This window comes from Thamnophis elegans, chromosome Z (assembly GCF_009769535.1).
Source record: "Thamnophis elegans isolate rThaEle1 chromosome Z, rThaEle1.pri, whole genome shotgun sequence".
NCBI lineage: Eukaryota > Metazoa > Chordata > Lepidosauria > Squamata > Colubridae > Thamnophis > Thamnophis elegans.
The window spans coordinates 77107020-77124069 of NC_045558.1; the positions used below are offsets into that span (position 1 = coordinate 77107020).

Sequence of the window (17050 nt, forward strand, 5' to 3'; positions counted from 1 at the left end):
AATGTCGGTGGCCTGTCCATCCTTGCCAGTTCATCTTGCAGGGCATCTGACAATCCATCCTGGAAAGTGTCCATCAGAGCTGGTTCATTCCACGTTGAATCCTGGCTACGCAGCCTGAATTCACTGACATAGTCTTGCAATGAAGCACTCCCCTGCTGCAGTGACTTCAGATGTCTCGTTGATGTTTCCCCCTTAATGGGATCCTCAAACATCCGTTTAAAGTCTTGACAAAAACCCTGGAAGTCATCTAACAAAGGGCTCAGCTGAGTTAACAAGGGGGTAGCCCAACGGGCAGCTTTGCCTGAGAGCAAACTGATAATAAATCCCACCTTCATCCGGTCAGTGGGAAAGTCCTCCGCTCTCAAACTCAGGAGCAGCTGGCATTGTCCCAGAAACATGGCAAACATGGCTTGACTCCCATCCAATTTATCAGGCATGGCTACTGGACACTTCCTCCTTGGCTGGGTTTTTTTTGCAGCTCTCTGCAGCTGAGCGATTTGGTCCGCCAATACTGCTATAGCAATAGCAGTTAGACTTATATACCGCTTCATAGGGCTTTCAGCCCTCTCTAAGCGGTTTACAGAGTCAGCATATTTCCCCCAACAATCCGGGTCCTCATTTTACCCACCTCGGAAGGATGGAAGGCTGAGTCAACCCTGAGCCGGTGAGATTTGAACAGCCGAACTGCAGAACTGCAGTCAGCTGAAGTAGCCTGCAGTGCTGCATTTAACCACTGCGCCACCTCGGCTATCTGTTGGGCCAGTTGCCTATTTTCAGCAAGTAATTGCTCCATAATTAATTAAATGGAGGTTTGTCGGGCAGAAGTGAATCTGTTCTGACCCCCCTCTTCGCTCGTTCACAAATGACAGTCAGACAGAACTTCAAAGGAAATATATTTATCAGTCCTGGCTCAAGCTGGCTGCGAGCTCAAAATTAAACATAGATAAAGTCTCTAGCAAAAAGTTATAATAGAAAAACAAAAAGCTCTTACAGCAAATCAGGTTTACAGAAAGCAAATCACTTATCCAAGTGCCTCTTTGAATCTCGAAACGATGAACCACCCACGACGAACGACGAACCACGAACGTTGACTTCTGCAACTAAGGTGTGGCACCATCCGTCTTTTATCTGCAGAAGACGACCCTAAAGAGCAACAGCTGCTCATTATTCCTGCATCCCGACGCAACTCACAGCAAGCTGCTGCTGAATCATAACAGTTAACATTTACTATTCCCTATCATAAAATATTTGCCTTTAGTTTCCATTTTGTTTGTAAACTCTCTTGGAGAGTTTTGCTCATTTGATGCAAACTTCAGATTCTAGATTTTCCTACTTGGAATTTAATTTTCTGAATTCTGCCCCATTTTTTCTTCCCCTATTATATTTTTAAAAATGAAGGGTGTTTGCCTGTGGTTTTGGTTTATAATTCACTTAATATTTGAACACAATGAAATAAGAGAGAAGTTGTAGCCATCCAAATTAGGATTCAAAACCTTAATTGTTTATTTACTATTCTTAACTGTGATCTTTTTTTCTTTGCTATAGAGAATATTAGCTTTTTCTATTTTTTGAGTCTATCTAGGGCCGAGATGGCAAACATATGGCACACGTGCCACAGGTGGCACATGGAGCCATTTGTCAGGGCACATAAGGTGTTGCCCTGTCAGCTAGCCAGACCGCATGTGTGTGCTGGCCAATTGAGTTCAGCCTTTTTTAAAGCGATTTTTTGCCCTCCCCAGGCTCCAGAGGCTTTATAGGAGACTGGGGAGGGCGAAAAGAGCCTCCCCTGCCCCCCCCAGAGGCCCTCCAGAGGCTTCAGGGGTGCAAAAAACCGGCCCTATGGACAAACTGGAAGTTCGGAAACAGACTTGCAATTTGCTCATAGGGTCTTTTTTTAATCCTCCAGAGGCTTCAGGGAAGCCTCCTGAAGGTCCCTGAAGCCTCCAGAGGGCTTAACCGACCCTACGAACAAACCAGAAGGTCCCTGAAGCTTCTGGAGGGCCTCCAGGGGGGCAGGGGGGCTGTTTTCGCCATCCCCAGGCTCCTATAAAGCCTCTGGAGCCTGGGGAGGGCAAAAAAAGCATGCAAAAAATTGGGGGAGCACCTCTCATGCGCACGTGTCATGTGTTGAATTATGGATGTGGCATGCCCACACATGGCATGTGAGCCAAAAAAGGTTCGCCATTGCTGACCTAGGGTTTGGCATACAATAACAACAGCATCTCAAAACATTTTTTGTTTGTGACAAAATTCCCTGGTACAAAGAAAATCTCAGTTATTATATACAATAGTCCACTTTATTTTAAGAAATGGTTTGTTCTTAACTAATGGGGAGAATGATTAGAGAATTGTAATTAAATTAGTTAATCTGCTAGCTAGGACAATAATTTTTAGCATGTGTGATTGAGAAATTAATTTTATAAGTATGCATATTTACTATCTTTGCAACTTAATAATTTTCAAATTTTATTTTATGTCTCATATTTTTAGATCCATCTCCCTGGGATAACTGATGATTTACTGGACTTTAAGTAATATTTAAAATATGACATAATTTCTTGCCAATTTAAGAGTTCATGATAGCAAAATCTATGGGAACTCTTTGCCCATATCTCTCTCAGCACAAACTAGAAATACACATACACATGCATTCAAACATGTGCACATGCCCACCTATGTTTCTGTTTGTAAGAATGATTCAACATGGCCAAATAATTTTACTCAGTGGTGGATTAAGGCTCACTGGTGCCCTAAAATCTTGGTTGGCCCTTCCTTTGTACTTTCTTATCAACAATTGTTAAGTCTTGGGTCTTATGTGGTGGAGGCCAACCTATCTGAAATCTAATGTCCCAGAGCAATTTAGCTTCTTTATTTTCTATGACTTTCTCTATTTTATTGTCCCACCAGTTTTTACTTGCAGGCAAATGTTATTTCGAATGTACCTACTACTACTCTATCATGGTATTGTTTGTAGTCAGTCTGTGTAATCTTGTAACAGCTAACCAGATGGTCTACTGTTTCTTCAGTTTCTTTGCAGAGGAAGAACTTCCTCTCTGTTAGTTTCTTTTCAATTCTGGCTTTCAGGGACGTGCAGTCACTAGAGGCAGGGGAGGCAGGGCCTCACAAGTCTCCTCAGGAAAAGGAAAGAATTTTAAAGATTTTTTTTAAAATAATTAAAGCCAAGATAGTTGCTACCAGATTCCAAGTCACAATGGTTTGGTGTCTGCTTAGTGTTAACCAAAGCAGGAGGCGAGAGAACTCGGGGCCTCCTTTGCATAAGGAATTTTTCGCCTTTTAAAAGTTAAGAAAGAGTTAAAAAGCAAAACATTTCATAGGCAAAGGAGGCACTGATTCTCCCGCCTCCTGATCTGGGAGCAGCGAATCATGCCTTGTTGTTGCAGTTGAGCACGCTTACGTTGGGCGGGTTATTTTGGAGGGCGCGCTTCAGAGGAGAGAGGAGTGGGAGAGAAGGAGGAGGCTTGCTCTTCACCCTTCCCCAACCTTCCCAGGGTCCAGATTCCCTTCACTGCAAGCCTTGCCATCTCTTGCATCCCAAAGGTGGGTGGGTGTGGGAGCTTTGGTGGCCCCAATTCTTCTATGGGGGGGTGACTCCTGGGGCTGCTGGCTAGAGACTCCCGAGGAGCGACTCCTTCCCTCCTAGTCCCATCTCCACTTTACCCGGAGAAGAGAGGGAAGGGGCAGCAGCAGGGACGTTCTTGCCGCTGTGTCACAACAGGCCAGGTATCTCGCGTTTATGTCCACCATAAATACGAGACGCCTGGCCTATTGGACACAGCGGTGGCAGAAGGAGGAATGGGCTGGGTGGGCTGGCTGGCTGGGGAGGGGGGAGCCCTTTAAAGCCCTGCTGCCACATTTGGAGAAAGCCCCAGCGCTAGGGAGCCTTCCAACAGTCCAACGAGGGTGACTACAACTCCCAGTGTTCCTCCCGGTTAGGCAGCCACCAGGAGAAGTCTGGGGGAGACCTTTCTGAAGCAGGGAGAGGAAATCGGCTGTGTAGGTTTGGGGAGCCTCTGAGGCACCTGAAGAGCCCCGCAACTTGTATGGCTGGTAGTGGGAGACCGGCTGAGAGAGGAGCGCCTAGCATTGGTGGAGGGGGAGGTGGCTGAGGTGGGAAGGCAGATAGGGAGAAGGGGGTTTCTCCTAATGTGCCGGCCATTTGGCTCTCCACTGGCTTGCTGCTTGTCAACCCCGTCGTCTTAAGGACGTGAGCTACCGTGTTCCGTACTAAAGCGATACAAATTCTCTCCAAGTGAAAGGTTTAGGATTGCAGCCCTGCCTAAAGAATTTCTTTCCCTGGTTTAACTTATCCATGCTCTCTCTTGGGTCTCTTCCCCGCTTTCCCTTGGGAAACCCAGAACTGCAAATGGCTCCAACTCTACTCCATTTCCTCCCCACCCACCTCCAACCCCCACTTGGGCATCCCCGACCAATGGAAAGCTTTCTTAAGTGATTCCCAGGCTCTGCTGGGCCGGGCCACAACATTTTTGTGCTGTCTTGGGGTTTTTCCCCTCATGAGGCCTGAGTAAAGAGCGCCGTTCTTTCCCTTCCGACCGAGAGCAGGCCTTTTAGTCCAGAGCAATCCAGCTAAATCGGTGAGAAAGAGAAAGAGGTTTGGGCGGTGTCGTTGGGATGAAAGCGTGGGACGTAGCAGACTGCCCAGAGATAGGAGACAAGGCCACGCCGGTGGCGGCTTTTGGTAAGCCCACGGAAGGACTCCTGTCCCTGTCCCCAGTTCTGCTTCTCGGTGAGGCACTTCTCAGCCCGTAAGACCCCTTTGCTCGCTGCCAGCATTGCAAAGCCACAGGGGGGGCGGTCGGGTCCAGCCCCCACCTGCTCTCCCCAGCTGGCTATGGGGTTGCCAGGCTCCCCTCCCAAAGCCAGGTTGCAGGTGGGAAGTTCCCCCTCCATGGACAGCCTGCGGGCGGGGATTATGGGAGCTGTAGTCCCCAAGCAGTAGCAGATGCTACGGGAGCGATTGTGGGGAGGCTGTGAGTTCTGGGCGACCCTCGCTCCCCAACTTCTTCCCCAGTGATCCTGAAGGCGCTCTGCACGCATTCAGGAGCCCGTCGCCTCTGCCCATCAGCGGTTCGGCGCTCCTCTGGCCAGTGTGGCTCGATCAGCGCTCATTCGGTGCTGCCTCGGCGGCTCCACGTGGGCGCAGCGGCCATGGCGGCAGGCCCAGAGGGAGGCGGCAGTGGCCACCCAGCCCTAGCGGCAGGTGAGTGCTCCCCTGGGAGGGTGGGGGCTTCAGGGCCAGGGGGAGGGGAGGGGCACCCGGGGGTGCAGGGAGGGGGGGCTTGTGGATGGACATGGGGGGAGGTCCTGGGTGGAGGGAGGGGGACAGGAGATCCTACCAAGGGTGGTTATAGATCGGTGACGTGCGGTGAGCTTCATGGGTGGTGAGAGTCCCGCTCTATGGCGGACACGGCGCCGGGGCTTCGGCGGGGCTTTTGCGCTTTCCTCACCGGCCATGAAGCTCACCGCACATCACTGCTGGCTTTGTATGCATTAGTCCTTAAGACTTCGTCTTGTATAGCCAAAATTAACGTAGTTACCTTATCTCTTTCTTCAATTCCTGGTTGTAAAACACTATTTGCACTTTGAATTTTGTGATGGAATTTTGCAATTAATTGAATAATAACAGATATGGCTTAGGGGAAAAGAACAACAAAAACATTGAAGAGGGCAGGAATGAGGATGGGGTTGGAATGAGAAAGAATGAGGAGAAAGTGAAATTAGTAAATTGGCAATTTCTGCTCAATCACCCATTTTATTTGTCATGAGAAAAGTTAAGTTCTCCCTTCCTTTTTTCTTTTATTAGCAAATTTAAACAAAACACTTTTCTAGATGTTTAGAACTATTGAATTACTGTCTAATAGAAAGTTTAAAGGCTTTTCAGTGAATCTGCTGAGATTTCTTTATAAAGTAATGCTTTTATTTGGTATAGTTTAATCAAATGTAATAGGGAAATAGTTATATATACACAGGGTATTTGATGTGTATTAATTTCTAGAAATAGAAAATTGAAAATGGGCGGAGTGTGCAATGATGAATATATTAAATGCTCAGTACCAATTGAAGGATTCTCAAATCTCAGTTTAATAAGCAAGTGGGTTATGAATTCCTTGTTTGGGCTTCTCTTTAAAGGCGAAGTCCCAGAGACTGACATGAAATCAGCTCAGCATGTAATTCAAATGGGCTTTGAAGTTTTCCCCAAAGGACAAAGTCTTGTAAAACAGGCTTCCTAAGTAATTTGGAGTGATTCAGTTCAATTAATGATTTTCCTTCCTCAGAGGCAGGCCTAACTTTTGAATGTATTTCTCAAGAGAATATGTGTATCTTTGGATACAAACTATTTTGACTGATTGGGGTCATTTAGAAAATACCCTTTTTAGCATGATCAGTATAGGATGAGACTTCTTTGTGAAAACAAAAGCAAAATTTATTTGAAGTAACATTTTTGGCTCTTGATACCTTTCTAAATGAGAAAAACCAAGTTTTATTGCCATTGAGTTATAAAACAAACACCAACCTTGTATTGACTTTCAGATACCACTACAATATTCCTGAAAATTGTATCAGATTTTAGTGTTGCAGCCATATGTTTTAATATATTAATTTATACTTGAATGTCAGTAAAGTACATCTTAAGTATTTACAAAAGATAAGCAGAAATTATAGAACATGGTTTGGGAGGGGGTGTCTAATCAGTTACTATTAATGTGGATTTTATATTGAGATAGATGTACCTTCTCCAGCTTCTCATACTCCTTCCTAATGTTGCTGTGACTTGACATCACTATATATATCCCATCACTGTCTTCTGGACCTTTCCTTCCACTATAATATCTGACTTATTTGTTAGTCCCTGCATATCAGTCTGGATTTGGACATCTCATAGGATCTTGTTATTCTTCATGAATTTTGTAGAATCTCCTTTGTATTTGCAGAGTCTAACCCATATACTGTGCACATGTTTCTGTTCACAATGCCAGCTACTTGGTTTTGCCATTCAGTATATCCTATTCCTCTTATATCTTGCCACTGTGTGTATCCTATTCATCTTATATCTTGCTACTGTGTGTTGGGCTGTTTCTGAGGTCTTTCTACACAGGCAGGGTCCTGTCTAATGTAGTAAAACTCTGCTTCTGTGAATCTGGTACTTGAACTTCTGTGCCTCAGTGCTGTCTTTCAATCCACTGGTAGGATTTTCCAGTGTCTGTCACATGAGCTATTGACATTCCATTCAGGGGTTTGTCCTTATTCTCTAGTCCACTATACCTACAGGTCATACTTGCTGATATTGTTAGTCTTCCACTTCTCAGGATATGTGTTAGTACTTAGATATTGTTGATTTCATTGTCTCCTCATTGTGGTTCCCATGTAATTGTGGGATACCAAAATGCTTCTATCTGATCTGTAGATCTGCTATGAGGCCCATATATAGGTCCATCCTATCATTTTTAAACTTCCTTTTCTTTCTTTAGTACAATCTGGACACACATCTCTAGTTATATCCCTATGAATTATATTTCTCTTCCCCCTTTATAGATCCATGTCAGGTAGATCAGCAACTCAATGCCTCATTCAATCTAAATATACACCTTGATATCATTCAAGTAGAAAAAGTGGCTGATGATGATTTCACTCTTGAACTTGTATTTGTTAACCATTATTATCTGGCTGAATGGATTGAAGCCTGTGTAGAACAGCAGCAGAAACAGTGCATCACCTTGGTATATGGCACACTTGATGGCTAAATTAGCATAAGCTATTTTAACTTTACTTCTAGAGTGCTTGAAAAAGGACCTTAGCATTCTGTTGATTTTATATAAAGCCAGGTATTCACAATCTTTGTGTGTGATATTGAATTGTACAGTTATCTGTAGTCAATCCAGTCTGTGCTCGGATTGGCCAATCTAGACCTGCTTCCCTATGTTAGCCAGCCAGTGTTGGAGTCTGCTGCTAGTAGTCATTTTGTCTGTGCTGGTAGATGTTCATGCGCTGCTGTTAGTTTTTTATCCAGTTGATGTGGATAATTTTGAGCAAGGTATTGTCCAGCTCTTTATGTTCTTGATTTGCCATTATGATGATCACTGGTTCCTCTTCTGGGAGACTGCTACTCTCATGTCCTATAGCCACTTTGAACTGGCAATATCTCCTTTCTCTTTCTGTCATATGTTCTTCTAATTTCTGCTACTAGTGGCTCTGCTGTTACTATATAGTTGCACTGCAATTGATGGGATACCTTGGATACTCTTTGGTTCTTTAGAGAGAAGGGAATTTATCTTCTTGCCTTTTCTTCTCTAGTGCCAGTGCTGACAGCCTTTGTTAGCAATCTCTAGCACTTTAGATAGATTCAGGCCCTTTAAAAAAAATAGTTGAATCTTATTCCTAATCTTCACACCCTTTTGCAATTCTACTAGTTAATTAACCTCCCATGAATGAAGACAATGTGCATGTCCCAGGATACCAGGATAATGTTACAAGATCCAATGTGGGTCAGTCACCAGGATCAGGGGTTTTGTCTTCCAAGCTTTTGAACTTGTGCTGTAGCCCATCATTTAATCTATTTATGAGTTATCTTAATCTTAGGCTCTAAATTCATTTTTCCAGGGGATGGGGAGATTGGGGAGGGGTATGTATTGTTGTTATGTTTGATGATATAGATGATTATAGTGGCTATGGCATATACCACTTCATCAGTTTAAATTATGGTGATAGTATAAGGTGACCAGATGTCCCGCTTTTGGTGGGACAGTCCCGCTTTTGAACAATTTGTCCTGAGTCCCACGGCGTTTTTAAAAAGTCCCCCTTTTTTTTTAAGCACAAAAGGAAAAATCTGCAAAAAGTCACGGGGAGCCCTGGGGATTGTTCCTCGCAAAGCATCATGGTCACATAGAATGCAAATGAAGGTTCTTATCTCCCCGCCCGGCTCCATGTGCTCGTATTCAAATCAGAGTCACGCTGAGTCCTATTCAGAGGGCGGAGGGACGCTGTGCTCTTTTTTTTACCTGTGTTCTCACAACCATGCAAAGGTGGGTTTTGTGCTACAAGGATCTTTCTTTCTTTCCCCGTCTGCAGTTCCAATTGCAGTCGTTCTTTGCTTTGGATTAAAGCACCATTTCTCATTCCTTGCAGAACTGGGGGAACAACAGGGCCGCCTCCCTCCCCCCTTTCCTTGCAGTACCATCGGTTGCAAAATATTCCCCAGATTTGGTTTATAAGTTCACAGCAATGTGATCCAACAAATAGGAAAGTTTTAATAAGATCTTCTGACTTTATTTGGTCTCTGCTGCCCCCCCACCCCTGACCCCGTTAGCCCCTAGGTTTTGTCCCCTCCCAAGGAGAGAGGGGGTAGGAGAGGAAGGAAGAAGGGAGGGGGGAAGGAAAAGAAGAATGAAGGGGGTAGATGGAAGGAGAAAAGATGGATAGAAGGAGAAAGAATATAAGGAAGAAGGAGGAAGGAGAAGGAGGAAGATGGAAGAAGAAAGGAAGGAAGAAAAAGAGGAAGGGGGGAGAAAAGAAGGAAGGAGGTAGGAAGAGAAGGGGAAGAGAGGGAAAGAGCAGAAAGACAAAGGATGAAGTTGATAGGCAAGAGGAAGGAGGAAGGAAGGAAGGAAGAAAAAGGGAGGAAGGGAGGAGAGAAGAAAAGATGGAACTAGAAAGGAAAGAAGAGAGGGAGGGAGGGGAAGGGGAAGAAAGGGGAAGACAGGGAAAGAGCAGAAAGACAGAGAAGGTGAAGGTAGATAGGCAGAAGGAAGGAAGAAGGAAGAAATAGGAAGGAGAGAAGGTGAAAGAATGGAAGGAGGAAGGAATAGAAGCGAAGGGGAAAAGAGAGATGGAGAGAGCAGAAAGACAGAGAAGGTAGATAGGCAAAAGGAAGGAAGCTGAAAGAATGGAAGGAGGAAGGAAGAGAAAATGAGGAAGGGAGTGAGTGAGGAAAGAAGAGAGGATGGAAGGAGAAAGGAAGGAAGAGAGGGAAAGAGCAGAAGACAGATAAGGTGAAGGTAGATAAGCAAGAGGAATGAATGAAGGAAGAAGGAAGGATGGAAGGAGGAAGGAAAAAGAAGGGAGGGAAGGAGGAAAGAAGAAAATTATGGAAGAAGAAAGGAAAAGAAGGGGAAGAACAGAAAAATAAAGAAGAAAGGGAGGAAGGAGGGGAGGTGAAAGGATGGAAGGAGGAAGGAAGGGAAGGGGAAGAGAGATCTAAAGAGCAGAAAGACAGAAGGTAGATAGGCAAGAGGAAGGAAGGAAGGAGAAATAATAGAAAGGGAGGAAGGCTAGAAGGAAGAAAGAGGGAGGGAGGGAGGGAGGGAAGGAAGGAAGGAAGGAAGGAAGGTGAAGGGAGGAAGGAAGGAAGGGGTACTTCCACTTGTAGGCTTGGGACTGAACATCTTTACCAATGTTAAAATCTGGTCACTTTATGATAGTAGGGATTTCCATGACAACTCCATTGACATCTTCTACCATGCTATCCATTGGTATTTCTTCACTGAGCTTTGGTAATCAGTCCTGAGGGTTAACTGTAGCTAGTTTATCCCTGATTTTATGCCTCATATCAGCTGCTGTGCTATGATATTAAAGAGTGGCAATGATGTTTCAGCTTCTGATTTTGGCTGCACATCCAGTTGTTCTGGATCTTCTTGAGTCTGAGGTGTCATGTGTAGTTGGTTTATTCTAAGTTATAACTGCAGCTTCCAATTAACTATGTTAAAAAAACTGGGTAACTAACGATTTCTTAGCATGGATATATGTTCCTCATATGTTTCATATTTGCCCTATCATTAGATCTATTGTGGTAGCAGCATTTAATAAACTCCAGGTTATCTTAATTTATCCGTCTATGGCTTGTTCTAGTAGCCTGCTTATTGTTGGATTGTCCTGGTTCTCTAACATCTGGTTCAGACCTTCTTTATACAATTGAGGTCCGAGAAGGCATGATTCTCGTGGTTCATGTCACTCTTATATCTAAGGCAAGCAAATTACGTATCAGCTGATATGGCTGGTAATTCAAACTCCAGTCTCCTGTATTGACGAGCAGCAGTACTATGCTAATCAAACACTAGCTTATATATATATATATATATATATATATATATATATATATGTGTGTGTGTGTGTGTGTGTGTGTGTGTGTGTGTGTGTGTGTGTGTGTGTATTTATGTATGTATGTATATGTATATGTATATGTACACATAAAGCTATTCTGTAGGTGTGGCCTGTTTTGTGGGAGTGGCTTGGTGGTCATGTGACCAGGTGGCTTGGTGGTCATGTGACCAGGTGGCTTGGTGGTTATGTGACCAGATGGGAGTAGTTTGGCAGTCATGTGACTGAGTGGGAATGGCTTGGCAGTTATGTGACTGGGTGGGAGTAGCTTGGCAGTCATGTAACTGGGAGGGAGTGGCCAAGTTGATATCACTGAATTCTTTGCCCCAAAGAATGATCTACAAAAAGAAGATATTAAAAAAAAGAAATTTATTATTTTGTGCACTTATTACTTATATAAGAATAAAATAAGTACACAAAACAATAAAACAGCTACTTACAGAGGAAATATGGCTGTCCTTGTCAGTCTTCAACATTACTGACCACCTTACACACACACTTCCAGCCCCTCTGCCTCTACCCTCTTCCTGGATTCACTCAGACATTTTTAAAACTCACAGCCTGTTCACAGCACACACACTTCCAACCCCTTTGCCTCTTTCCTCTTCCTGGACTCACTTAGACGTTTTTAAAACCTACAGCCTGTGCACAGCACACACTCTTCCAGCCCCTCTGCCTCTTCTCTCTTCCTGAATTCACTCAGACATTTTTAAAAGAGTGGAAGAGTGTGTCCATGTGCACAGGCTGTGAGTTTTAAAAATGTCTTGTGTGTGCACAGGCTGTGAGTCTTAAAAACATCTGAGTGAATCCAGGAAGAGGGAAGAGGCAGAGGAGTTGGAAGAATGTGTGCTGTGCACAGGCTGTAGGTTTTAAAAACGTCTGAGTGAGTCCAGGAAGAGGGAAGAGGCAGTGGGACTGGAAGAGTGTGTGCTGTGCAAGGGCTGTAGGTTTTAAAAACATCTGAGTGAGTCCAGGAAGAGGGAAGAGGCAGTGGGGCTGGAAGAGTGTGTGCTGTGCACAGGCTGTAGGTTTTAAAAACGTCTAAGTGAATCCAGGAAGAGGAAAGAGGCAAAGGGGTTGGAAGTGTGTGTGCTGTGAACAGGCTGTGAGATTTAAAAATGTCTAAGTGAATCCAGGAAGAGGGAAGAGGTAGAGGGGCTGGAAATGTGTGTTCCTATAGTATCTTCCAGCCCCTCTGCCTCTTCCCTCTTCCTGGATTCACTCAGACATTTTTTAAAACCCACAGCACACACTCTTCCAGCAGCCCCCCTGCCTCTTCCCCAACATCCCCCCACCCCAGCCACCAAATATGAATTTGGCATATGAATAAATGAAATATTTGTGAGTTTTATGTAGGTATAATACAGGTAAACCAAAAGTCAGCCCATAAGCCATTCACTAGAATTCAGATCATATGTAAAACAAGTAAGGGATAGTTCATAAGAACATGGCAATCAACTTAAATATTTAATGTAGTTTATATAATTGACTATGAAACCTGATATGTTATACAACACATATGTCTGAATCAGCCAGATCTTGAAAAACCTTTTGAATATTAATAAAATTGATTCATTTTTGAAGAGAAGTTGATGAATTTTGTTACAACGGTAGTCTCTATGATAAGGAACAATTTCAGACAAATGCAATAATTTTTTTGCATCATTTGAATAATGATAACACACTTTCTATTGCCACTTTTTATACTTTCATAAATCAATCAACAATTGAACCAAATGAGGTCATTAAACAACTCCTCACGTTAAGATACTGACAATGAGATAGATCTATGTAGAGCAATACCACAGCAAAATGTTAAGGATTTCTTAATTGCCTCAAGTTTTCTCTACCCTTATCATATTTTGACAAATGATAAAGTAATAGTTAAGATGCTTTCTACCTTTCCTTTTTCTCCATGCCCTGAGGTTTTAGATTATTAATATAAAAATATTTATAGGCCAATTGGATTTTTTATATGAATTCCAGAGCATATTACTTAGTTCTGCCTGAAAAGTTCAAGAAATAGACTGAGACCGGAATTAGATCACCATTGATATAGAGAGGATTCAGCCACTTCCACTTCACCCTGAGAAATGAAAATCTCCAAATTGTGCATTCAACCTTACGGTGAGGTTTGTTCACACCCAGTCCACAATTCTGTTATTTGCAACAACACTTAGTATGAATTAACATAATATTTAAAGTATTATTTTTACTGTGATAATTATTTCATTATTTTATTTAATTATCATGGTACTATTTTCCCCTAATAACTATGAAAATATTTCAGAGAAATAAATATAATTTTAATAATATTAAACTAATACAAATATATATGATTATGAAAATGGAATAATCTTATTTTGAAAAGAATACATGAACATGAGGAATATTTGTATCACTGATGTTGCAATAAGTATTTCTACTTGGATATTTCCGCATTCAGGCCCTTTATATGAGCTACATGAAAATACTTTTAATCACATAGGAAAGGCTATTTATTTGCCCACATCTAACTGGTGTTTCTATATTCATGAAGGAAAACATTGAATGGAAAGGAGAGATATCCATGTTTCATGATTTTATTATTGTTGGGATGATCTTTGCAATAAATTGTCCTGGTATATTAACTACTAATGATGTCACCAAATTATTCATACTGCCTGACAGAACATGACTTTTAAAATATTGTTTAACGTTTATTGACAAAAATCACTGGAAACTTAGATAGCTAATAGTTTGCAGATAAAGTTTGCAGATAAATAATTTGAGATAAAGTTTGCAGTCTGACTCTTCTTGAAAAAGAACTTATCTTATTTAAATCCAGCAGGAATGTATCTAGCTCAGTGAATTAACATTCAATTGAGTGATTTTCAATCTGTTCATTTCATGGCATACATCTCATAGGTGGGACTTCCAAGTTGAAAAACACAGAAGACCTTTGATGTAATTGCTTTCTGAGACTTGGGAAGAGTAATAAAGACAATCTGCTTCTGGTGATGTCACTGATGCAGGCTTCTCTTTTCCATCATTTACTTGTAGCTTAATGATGGGGCACATCTGCAGATCTTTCCTGTCACACAAATGTGTTCAATACATTCTGCATTCCTAGGATCAGTACCTGACATAGCCACTTGGAAAGATCATGTTAGAAATAATGATAAATACTTTGTTCTGTGTAAGAAACTGAAAGGTTATTCCATTCAGTTAGAATAAACTGTCCTGCCACAGTAGACCATATTTTTTTTTTCTTTTAATAATCCTGTAATCCCTTGCATTGGAGTGAAGTTGACACAACTGAATGGAGCTCGAGCCTTTACTGACCAGATGCCTATGTGGAGTTCACAGCACACAATTGCTCATTGTACCCAGAGAGAAATATTGCTTCCTAGGATTGAATTCACAGCCTACTGATTGTGAGGCAAGAGTTCCACCTCTAGGCTGCCACACTGCTCACTGCCACAATAAACCAATACTCTTCCTATACTAAATTTAGGAAGTATTCTTTTTAAGGGTATAGGAAGTATTCTTTTTAATTACTTCATTGGTATAGAACAAAAGCTTACTTCTAAGGCTGAGCCTTGGGATAGAACAAAAAAGTTCTATAACTTGACTTACACTGATTCCAGATCAGCAGTGCATTGGTAGGTATTTGTCCTTTGAAAATGCCCACTAATAGAATTCTATAAATGACAAAAGCTTTCTGTCCTAGGAAGTTCTTGTTATGCCAGATGGCAGTGACAAAAGCTCTCCAGAGGATTTTCTCTGGGAAATAGAAGAGCTCTGAAAAAGTAGCCATGGTTCCTGCCTCCCAGATACATATTGCAAATGTTTCTGCCTGCAGCATGGTTAATTATGTGCTGCAATAATTGACATATGTTAAGAATTGTGTGAGGAAGCATATGCTAGCTTGCCCAGCTTGAAATCGAATGGCCAGCTTTATCTCTGAAGTATAAGTCTGAATGTTTTTAGAATAAGAGCATGAGTATCAAATAAAACTCACTGAACTACGATAAAAGAAAGAGTAATAAGTTTTTTAAATGATTATTTTATTACATTGGGCTAAATAAAAGGAAACTATCTATCCATCCAGAGAGGGGGGGGAGGCTTCCATCATCCTGAGGTCAGTAAAATGAGGAACCAGATTGTTGGGGGCAATAGGTTGACTCTGTAAACTGCTTAGAGAGGGTTGTAAAGCACTGTGAAGTGGTATATAAATCAAACTGCGATTGCTATTACTTTTTCCCCTCATCATATCTCCATCCAGTTTCTTTTTTCATTTTCTAATGCTGTTTTTCCATATTTATTCTGTTTGAGTTTCCAAACAACCCTCAACTCTCTTACACATGACAGGACACTAACCAGATGAATACCTATGGATACTGGTAAGCAGAGGCAGATTTCCCCACCACCACCCTTATTTTCCTCCTCAATTCAGATGAATTGTTCCTTGTACTGTAACACCAGTTAAAGGGAAAAGAGGCAAAAAACACAGAAAAAGATTTACAGATGTGATTAGGAAAACATAAGTAAGAGAAGCTGCACACAAGTATCATCATCAAACTCATCCCCAAATCAGTAGACAGGCTGTAAAAATGTATGCATCAAATAACCCTTACATTAATCAGTCATAAATCAATGCCTTGGACTATTAAGTATTTGTCTGGTTTGAAATATGAACCTCAGATTAATTACTCTAGGGACAAGGTTGTTGATCTCGAACCCTGGTTAGCCTGTGCCTGGTACCATTCTCTAAAGTAGCAGGATGAGAGTCCCAGGATGTGCTGCAGTGGTGGTAAAGTCCTCCTCCCTCCCCTCCCTACCCTGAACCCATACACAGCCTTCTCACCCACCAGCATCCAATGGCAAAGCACTTTCTTTCTGTTTTCCGGAAGTACAGCAGATGCTTCCAAATGACATCTTTGGGACCCAGAGTTGTGAAGGAGGAAAATTTTATGCCAACATTCAAAGTGCAGGGGCAGGTCTATCACAGGATAGGGAGTATCATAGTAGGGCCTCAGCAGCAGCCTTCATTTCTCCAGATATACTATGTTGGTGATTATGATAATGAGAGGGACATCCATTGTACCCTCATCAGTATCCTCTGATGTTCTGCCATGGAGAAGATGGCTATTACATTAATATACCTCAGTGCGAATCAAACACCAAAGTTCTTCTCAAGAAGACTGTGTCTGCTGCTGCTTTTTATAGCTACAAGAGAATGGAGCTTGATGGTGAAGAATGTTTCCTATTGCTATTCCAGTGATCATGAAATCTCCAGAACCATAAAGCCTACAAACTTGAAATGTGGCACAGATGTTTCACTTGGTTTCTAGGTGCTCACTTAGAAAGGATTTTTCAAATCGACCATCAGATCATAGTATTTCTTATATTATTATTAACATGCTCTGATGCTAAAGAATTCTACTCCCCCTCCCCACATGAAAAGATCTCTGTTCCAACTGCCACTTGGGTGTAGCCAGTGCTTGACTCATCTGGCCTGTGGGCTGGGATTTGGACAGGATCAATGGGGCCATCCTGAGGGAGAGAAGGGGATAGGATATGTGAGACTTCTGTGGGGCAAGGCTGAGGGAGAGAAGGGGATAGGATAGACGAGACTTCTGTGGGGCAAGCCTGAGGGAGAGACGGGGATAGGATAGAGAAGCCTAAGGGAGAGAAGGGAGTTAGGATAGGAGAGGTTTCTGTGGAGCAAGCCTGAGGGAGAGGAGGAGATGGGATAGAGGAGGCTTCTGTGGGAGAACGCTAAGGGAGAGAAGGAAGGTAGGACAGGAGAGGTTTCTGTGGGGTAAGGTTGAGGGAGAGAAGGGGATAAGATAAGGGAGGAAAGACTGAGGGAGAGAAAGGGATAGGATAGAGGTTTCTGCAAGGCAAGGCTGAAGAAGAGAAGGGGATAGGAAAG

At 42.6% G+C, this 17050-nt stretch overlaps 1 protein-coding gene across 1 annotated transcript in view; it reads left to right on the forward strand.

Annotated features, from left to right (window-relative positions):
• Positions 1–17050, forward strand: part of CNTNAP2 (contactin associated protein 2) — a 984443-nt gene that overhangs the window by 214836 nt on the left and 752557 nt on the right.